This window comes from Oreochromis aureus, unplaced genomic scaffold, assembly GCF_013358895.1.
Source record: "Oreochromis aureus strain Israel breed Guangdong unplaced genomic scaffold, ZZ_aureus HiC_scaffold_105, whole genome shotgun sequence".
NCBI lineage: Eukaryota > Metazoa > Chordata > Actinopteri > Cichliformes > Cichlidae > Oreochromis > Oreochromis aureus.
Genome location: NW_024108722.1, coordinates 1 through 8393, shown reverse-complemented (window position 1 = coordinate 8393; position 8393 = coordinate 1). Strand labels below are relative to the sequence as shown.

Below are 8393 nucleotides of genomic sequence, written 5' to 3'. Positions count from 1 at the left end.
TATTTCAAGATGCCTCATGTTGGTGCTTATAAAAAACAAACAGTGATTGTAAATGAACTGCTCTGCAGTCAATTCAAAGCAAAGCAATTCAGAGAACTATTATTTTCACATTATTGACCTTGAACCATGATGTCTCCAAAGGTGTAGTGGTTAGCATACTGACCTAGTAAGCAAAAGGTTGTTGGTTTAATTCCGGGTGAAAATCCCCTTTGAGGTTGTGTCAGGAAAGACATCCAGAGTTAAACTAAAATCAAACAGAACTAACTGCTGTAGCATTAAAACTGAATAATGGTAAAACACACTCAGACCCAACACTGAGGAAAATAAACACAAAATTCCTACAGATGTAGTTTTTCTTCTTCTGGATCATCTTTACTTACTTATTATTGTATAAAAAAGACCAACAGTATAAAATTATACTTAAAAAATTAAAATTGTTCTTTTTTATTATTTTTCAGTGTTTTTATTTATGTAGTTTTATTTGTATGTGTTTATGTTATTGTTATGTTATTATTATTATTATAATTGTGGTTTTTGTTATTAATGAATTAATTATTTTATTTTTTAAAATTCTGTTCTCAATGTTAAGTATTTTGGTCAGCACTTGCTGTTTTAATGCACTTTATAAATAAAGTTAGTTTGGCTAAAAAGTAACTTTTTGCACAGAAAAACAGTAATTCTCTTTTTATTTCTATGACATAAAAGTAAAAATTTGGTTCCTTTCTGTTGTTTGAGGTCTTTTGTGTATGTTTCAGTCACAAGTTGGTCATGGCTGGAAAAATTAAGTCCACTTCCATTACAGCAGAAATGTTTTCTCAGGAGTTCAGTGATGCAGAATCCTCATGAAGTGAAGTTAGTCCAAGTGTTCAAACTGTCTCCTGTTCAGAGAAAGATTCAGCTTTCATTAACGAGGAACGAATGAAAAATTCTTCATGCATCAGCAAATGCAGTCAGTGTGAAAAATGAAGGATTTCTTAAATGCATTCAGTAAAACACATAGATGTCTGTATGTGGTACATGTGATGTGTTCAGAGACATCAGTTACCTTTGTTCCAGATTTCACTCTTTGTCAGAATTACTCTAAAGAAAAAAGCAACAACATTCAGGTCAAAAACATGATGGAAGAGCTGTCACACACACTGGGCCATGACCATCTCCACACAAACATTCCTCGTCCATCATGTCACTAGTGATACAGTTTAACTAGTTACTTATTCCTCTGTAAAAATCTGTTACACGGCCTCGTTATTCATCATATATGTTTTAATGGAAGCCACTGTTTCTTCCCAAGATAAGAAACAGCAACTGGAGAGATGTGCACTGTCATAAAAATGTCTAGTTTGTTATATCTAAATCTTTGCGAGTGGTTGCCATGTTCAGCATGTATGTTGCTCCCTCTGAGGATGTTGTTTCGTTTAGATAAGAGCATTTAAAATCCAAAAACAATCGACTGTAGGAGAAGAAACGTGTGATATGATGGTGATGGCAGGTTTATACCTGAAATCTACAACTAGTGAGTCAGACCAGCTGAACATTGCAGAAATGTTTTAAATAATTAAAAATGCATCAAAGTATAAAGATCCATGAGTAAAAACATGCAGGACCACACAGAGATTAAGGCTGTGTGTCACAGAGAACCTGTACATACTTGTCATCAGCTCAGTTTTGATGGTTATGTCTGAAGAACCATCTGAAGAAGATTTTGAATCTGAGGAGGAAAAATACAGAATAATTAAAAATATTAAGCTAAAGAAACAAATCATATGATCTGTTGATGTTGATGATAGTGTTAAATACAAACAGCATGAACACAAACCAGACAGGAGGGGAAAGTTTTCTCAGTTGCAAGCAGTGTTGGGGAGTAACGGAATACATGTACCGCCGTTACGTATTCAGAATACAAAATATGAGTAACTGTATTCCGTTACAGTTACCGTTTAAAAGGTGGTATTCAGAATACAGTTACTTTGTTGAAATAAATGGAATACACGGCGGTACTTCCCTGTTTCATATTGTCGCGGGTCAGGATTATTTGGGTTTGTTTGACAGCTGTTCTGTTGTTCCAGGCGGCAGCGTTACGGTTGCCATGGTTACAGGGTGACGCCTCTCTCGTGTTTCCTGGGTGAGAGAGCGCTTTTTGTTGTTGTTGTTGTGCTAAGCTAAAGGCAGAATGCTACAGGCATAGCTCTAAAGCATGTAGCCTGATGGGCAGTGTAGTCCGTGCTGCAGGGAGAATGGACTGCCATACACGTTACGTGTCTGTGAGCGAGGCAGGGAGAGAAAGGAAAAGTCCGAGCTGTCACGGAGCAAAAACAGGAGCTGGAAGCATGTAAATATAATAACCACAGCAGCCAAGAAGAGTGCCTGGCAGGCCCAGCTGTAAGTAAGCTATTAAGACTCAACTGTACACTGTGTTCGTGTTTTCCTCCGGAAAAATAAGTTCCGTTGGAGTAGCCTTTCAACGCCTCTCTCTGTCTCTGGCAAGCAAAGTTGACCCAGACAACAAAGTAAAGCTAGTTTTCGGCTACCAACCCGACCACGGAACAGTATTAGCCAGAGGTCCCTTTACCACGTTTCGAACCATGGACCTTCAGTAACAGTAATAAATCACAGCAATAGTACATTCACGTAGTTGTAAACAGCATGATAATATATTAGTATTCCAAAGTATTCAGAATACATTACTCTCATTGAGTAACGTAACGGAATACGTTACAGAATACATTTTGGGGCATGTATTCAGTATTCTGTAGTGGAATACATTTTAAAAGTAACCTTCCCAACACTGGTTGCAAGAAGGTTTATGGTTCTGTTTCTGTCACTTGCATAGTTTAACTTTGAAAAATATGTTAGCACTGTTTCATTGTGTAGGTCAGAACTATCTTGGAAATTCTGCAGTGCTGACAGTGCTTATAAAATGTATTTATGTGAGCAATACAGAAATCTCAGTTAGTGAACATGCAGGAGCTGCTCAGGTAAAAAGTTTATTGGGGCAACATCCTGGCCATGGAAGAAGAAGAAGAATGAAGATGTGTGGTGGTGAAAAATGACCAAGACAGCAGATTAAAGATTACAGATTAAAGCAACAGGATGTGCAGTGATTCACAGAGCTGGTTTGTTACTGTAGAATATTACTGAACATAGTGGGGCCGTCTATGTTTCCAAGGTACTTGTTTTTTAGTACTGATGCTTTAATTGCTTTGTTCTGTTTAGTGCTGTGTAACTATGAACAGCAACTATTTTAACGGACTATATGAACACCGTTCTACTTTGATGTTTACAAATATTAAAAATAAAAGCCACTACATTACAATTTTCATGAGGACACAAACAAATCCTCCAATCCAAGTACACACAGACACACCTGAAGGGCTCCTTTCAGGATCATTTTCTGATGAAGTCTTCATGTCTCAGAAAAAAGAAAGAAAGAAAAATCAAGACATCAAAACCAGCTGAGCTGCTCTGTAGTGATGCTGTTGTCACGATTCTGGGTCATGTTGACCCAGTTTTCTGTTTCTCATGTTTTGGAGTTTTCTAGATTATGATTTATGATTTGATTAATCAGTGATACTGTTTTAATTATTATCATTATTTAGTAGGTTTTGGTCAGTGTCAAGTCTGTCTCTCTATGTCTAGTCCGTGTCTTAGTAAAGTGAGTTTTGTTTCCTGTTTTACTTTGAAGGTTCTTGTTCCTGTCTGATGTCAGTGTTCCAGCTTTGCTCTCCTGTCTCGTTAGGTCTTATTCCTTCCAGCTGTGTTCCCCCTTCTGTCTCTAATTTCTTGATGACTCCCTCTGTGTTTTAAGCCCAGTGTGTTTTGTGTCAGTGTTGCGTCGTTAACGTCTTCTACCCTCACGTTAACTGTGTGTGCCGCTTGCTAGCCTGCCTGTCTGCTTAGTTTATTTCTGTATTCCCAGTTTAGTTAAGTTTATGTTCCCTTTTTGCCCAGCAATAAAGCTGAGTGTTTGAGTTTACATCTGCCTCCGAGTCCTGCATTTTGGGTCCTTTCTCCCTGCCTGCCTGCACACAGCCATGACAGCTGTCATTCATTTCCAACACACTGCTTTGTTTCCATGTATTTAATTTTAGTCTCTAATTCACATTCAGTGAAACACATTTTTATGTGAACAGAAATCTGCTCAAAAGGCCTAAATGGAAAATTTACTTACAAGGTTTAGAGGAATTAGCTGTAAATAAAAAAAAAAGAAGAATCAAATGTCAGACATCATAGCTGTAAATACAAAAACACTGATCCCTACACCACTAACTCAAACTGCTTTACAGTGCTCTCTATGTTACTTTACCTTTTACTTTATTTACCATTGGTTCCTTCTATTACTATGATAATACTGTTACAGTATCATCACTCTGACCTGAAGCTTGTTTTAATTTGCAACCTGGTAAAACACTAAAAATACTAAGATCATATTTGGACACTTTGGTTCACTCACCAGTTTTCTTTTTGTAAATAATGAATCCGATTAGTGCAACAACAGCAAGAACAAGAGCAGCAGTGACAATGGGTACGCTGATGGGGACGGCAGTGGGGCTGGAGCTGGGGCTGATCGTGATGTTGGGCACTTCTGTCGAGGCTAAAAACAAACAAACGAAAAAACAAAGAAGAAGAAGAACAGAAAACGACTGATTTATTTATTTTAAATATTGTTTTGTAAAAAAAAATACACTAAAATATTTTGTTCAATGATTGACAAAAAATGTTGAATAAAAATAAAGACAAAACTGTCATTTTTGTCCTTAACGTCTTTAACTTCTTTGACTTATACTAATACTAAACTAATATTATAAAAAAAATCCAAACATTTAAAGTGTCAGTGCTACAACTGCAAACCATGATTGATTAGTTAGTAATAAATAAAAATTATTTGTGTTTGTGGGTTTTTTTCTGTGTTAGACTGTTTATATATGATGAGTTTATACAGGAGGTCCATTGTGGGCAATAAAATGAGTAAAATTACATTTTGGAAATAAAGTCAATGTTTTATGACACCCATCAGCTCAAACACAAAACAACACAAACAATAAATATTCATCATTTCTGATTATTTTCTTACCTTCATTTGTCCTGATGGCTGTTTTATCCAGTGTGGTGGTGACGTTTTCATTTATACCAGAGAACTGAAACACACAGTCGTACCTCCTCCAGTCTTCAGCTGGAACAGATCTCAGATCCAGGTTAACACTCATCTGGAAGGTCCCATCATTGTTGGTGAGGATCTCTCCTATCTCCACACCCTCATGAGTCTCCTCTCCATCTTTCCTCCACATCATCTCGGCTCTGTCAGGATAGAAACCTGTAGCGTGGCAGCTGATGGCAGAGGAGGAAGACTTCTGGAGGAGAGACACTGAAGGAAGAACTGGAGAGTAAAGAGAAACACTGTTCACAGTTTCTGTATTAACAGCATCCTAACTTATCATTTCTGTTTGAATGCCTTAGACACACATATTAATGTACATACAGTACCATGTAAAGTCTATTAAAAAAATGAAGGATATTACAGAGTCGAATAATGAAATAAGAAAAATATTTGAAGGAAGGGGGAAACACATTGTAAAAGGCTGAAGTGATGGTTCTGAAATTTAACGAATAAATAAATTTTGATTATTGTTAAAAAAAAAACATGAGATTAGCAGACAGAGAGGAAGAGCGAAAATACACTAAACTTAACTGTGTTGGTCATAAAAAAGTTGTATTACTTAATAAAAATGAGGTAAATTATCACACTAAGTCTGGTCATGTGATTGTACCTGTTCTCATTAAAGACCTCCACCCATAGTTCAGATACTTCTTCACCCACTCAGGACAAATCTGAGTGTAATAGTTCTTCGCACTGGTTAAAAAAGCTTTGTTACTGTCCCACTTGTGTTTGGTCACCACAGCCTGTTGTTTAGGAGCGACCCACGTCTCTGTCTGCAGGTCAAATATTATGAAGTCTTCTCCATCATATCCAAACTGCTCATATCCATCCACCTCATTTGTCTCATCGTCCCATTCACAGCCGTACATCCGCTGGACAATGTGAACACCTGAAAGAGGAACAGAGACGAAGGTGATAGTGAGTCAGAGTGAGATCCAGCATTGTTTCACAGTAACACAGAGACACCAGTCACCAGAGACTAAAATACCTGACCTGAACCCACTGATGTAGGACAACACAGTGTGGATTCAACACAGCTTCCACAGAAGGAGGGTTTCAGGACAGAGAAGCCTGTTCAGCAGTGAGTTGCTACAACTGGTTTCAATAAACATAATAATAAATATCCTGAAAGACAAGCTATGTAAGATGTGAGCTCAGTACAAATGCTGTTTTCAAAATGTTAAATGAAGGAGAGAAAAACACCATTTGACTTCACAATTCTTCATTTCTTCTTCCTCTTTCGGTCACTCTCTTTAAGGGTCGCCACAGCAGATCCTCCTTCTCTACATCCATGAACTTCCCCCAAGGTCTTTCTCTTTCCAAACCATCTCAGCCTTTCCACTTGGTCACTCCCAATAAAATCATCATCAGCTCTGTTACCTCCAACTCGGTGCCTTCATCTCCACACCATGCATCGCAGCAGGTCTCAATACCATCTTGTAAACCTTCCCTTTCACTCTTGCTTCTGTCTTTATGCAACAGATGACACCCTGACACCCTGCACCTCTCTTGTGCACTGCCTGCAGTTTTAGAGGTTGACCTCAGGTATTTAAATTAATAATCATCACTATTTCTGCTTCTTGCATCCTCTCTGTAACACTGTTCTCCCTGTCATATACACACATGTACTCTGTGTTGCTTCTAGTGATTTCTCATTTCTCTTGTCACCAGTGTATAACCCCATCCCTTCCACCTGCTTCCTGCTCTCACTACAGATCACAAAACTGTCTGGAAACATCAAAGTCCATGGAGTCTTCAGTCTGACCTGTTAACCTGCCCGTCCCCATTACAAACATGAGGGGGCTCAGAGCAGATCTATGATGTAATCCCACCCCCACCTTGAACCCATTTGTCACTCCAACCACACACACCACTGTCCAGATACAGGTCCTGCACCACCCTCACATACTTCTCTGCCACCCCTGACTTTCTCGCGCAGCACCACAGTTCATCTTTTGACATCTTATCATATGCTTTCTTTGCAACACCTTCTGACCTCCTCTAAACTTTTCCATCAACACTGAAGGAAACATCACGTCTGTGGTGCTCTTTCTCAGCATGAAGCCACACTGCTGCTTCCCCATTCCCCAGACGTTAAGCAGTCTGGTTAAAAAGTCCACTGCTCTCTCTCCTAAACATCCCCATAACTCCACAGGGATGTTATCTGGACAAACTGCCTTTTCACTCTTCATCCTCTTACAGCTGCCCTCACGTCTTCTTTACTCATCCTCTGCGCTTCCTGATTCACTAGCTGCCCTCCATCTGTCCTTTACATTCATCGTGAGTCATCCTGTATTTAAATCTTTTTAATCTGAATGAAGTATTTTTAAAGTGTATGTATGCAAATCTGTTTACGACTAAAATAAATGCTGAAAACATTAACAGCAAATATCAGTAAAAAAACAAGAAAATATAAACAAACCTCCAGTTTGGTTGAGCGCTGCTTTGCCAATTTCAATGTTGGCTTTGAACACCTGCTGGGCACTTACAAAGCCCCAGTCTCTCTCTCCCAGTACTGCTCATCTATATTTCTGTTCATCCAGTCCTGTTTGGACACAGTTTTCATGGTGTTGCTGTCAAACTGAACAATCTGAACTTCATCAACCATCCCAACAACCACGAACTCTGGGAAGTTTGGGACTTGAGAGGATGCAGTGTAGAAATACTTCAGAGAGTGCTTCACTGGAAGAAATGTTTAATGTTGTGAGACACGGCTTTAAAAATCAGCATATTTTCAAAATAAAAAAACTATAGTGTCTCCTCTATAAATACAAAAAAAAATTTATGAATCAAGGTTTTATCTTTTCTGATCATCTTATATTAAAAACTTTTACATTTCGTTTTGTAAAACTGGTGTTTGTAGGTCATTTTGATTTGATTATATTTTTCATTTTGCATCAGTAATGATTTACAGTCCTTATTATGGCATTAACCCGACCAAAGGCTGCCAATGAATTCATTTTTTAGTATTGTGCAGATTACAACTGTCCCCCCCCCCCTTTTTGCTTATATTTCACTTCTATACCTTACACCATAAAACATTATGAGCAGCTTAAATTTTCTTCTTCTACAATTAGAAATTTAATTTCAACAAAAAAATAATTTGTAAACCAACACTCATTTAGGTTTTGATGTTTGTAGCTGTTTAAACATCAGGGACCCCCACCAGCCCTCTCACGGCCTGTTCTCACTCCAGCATCTGGAAAGAGGTGTGACGGAGCATCAGCTGCAGAACCAG

The 8393-nt window shown here is 38.2% G+C and overlaps 1 pseudogene; it reads right to left on the bottom strand.

The window, feature by feature from the left end:
- Positions 1 to 537: 537 nt before the first annotated feature.
- Positions 538 to 7837, bottom strand: LOC116310614 (annotated as a pseudogene).
- Positions 7838 to 8393: the final 556 nt, after the last annotated feature.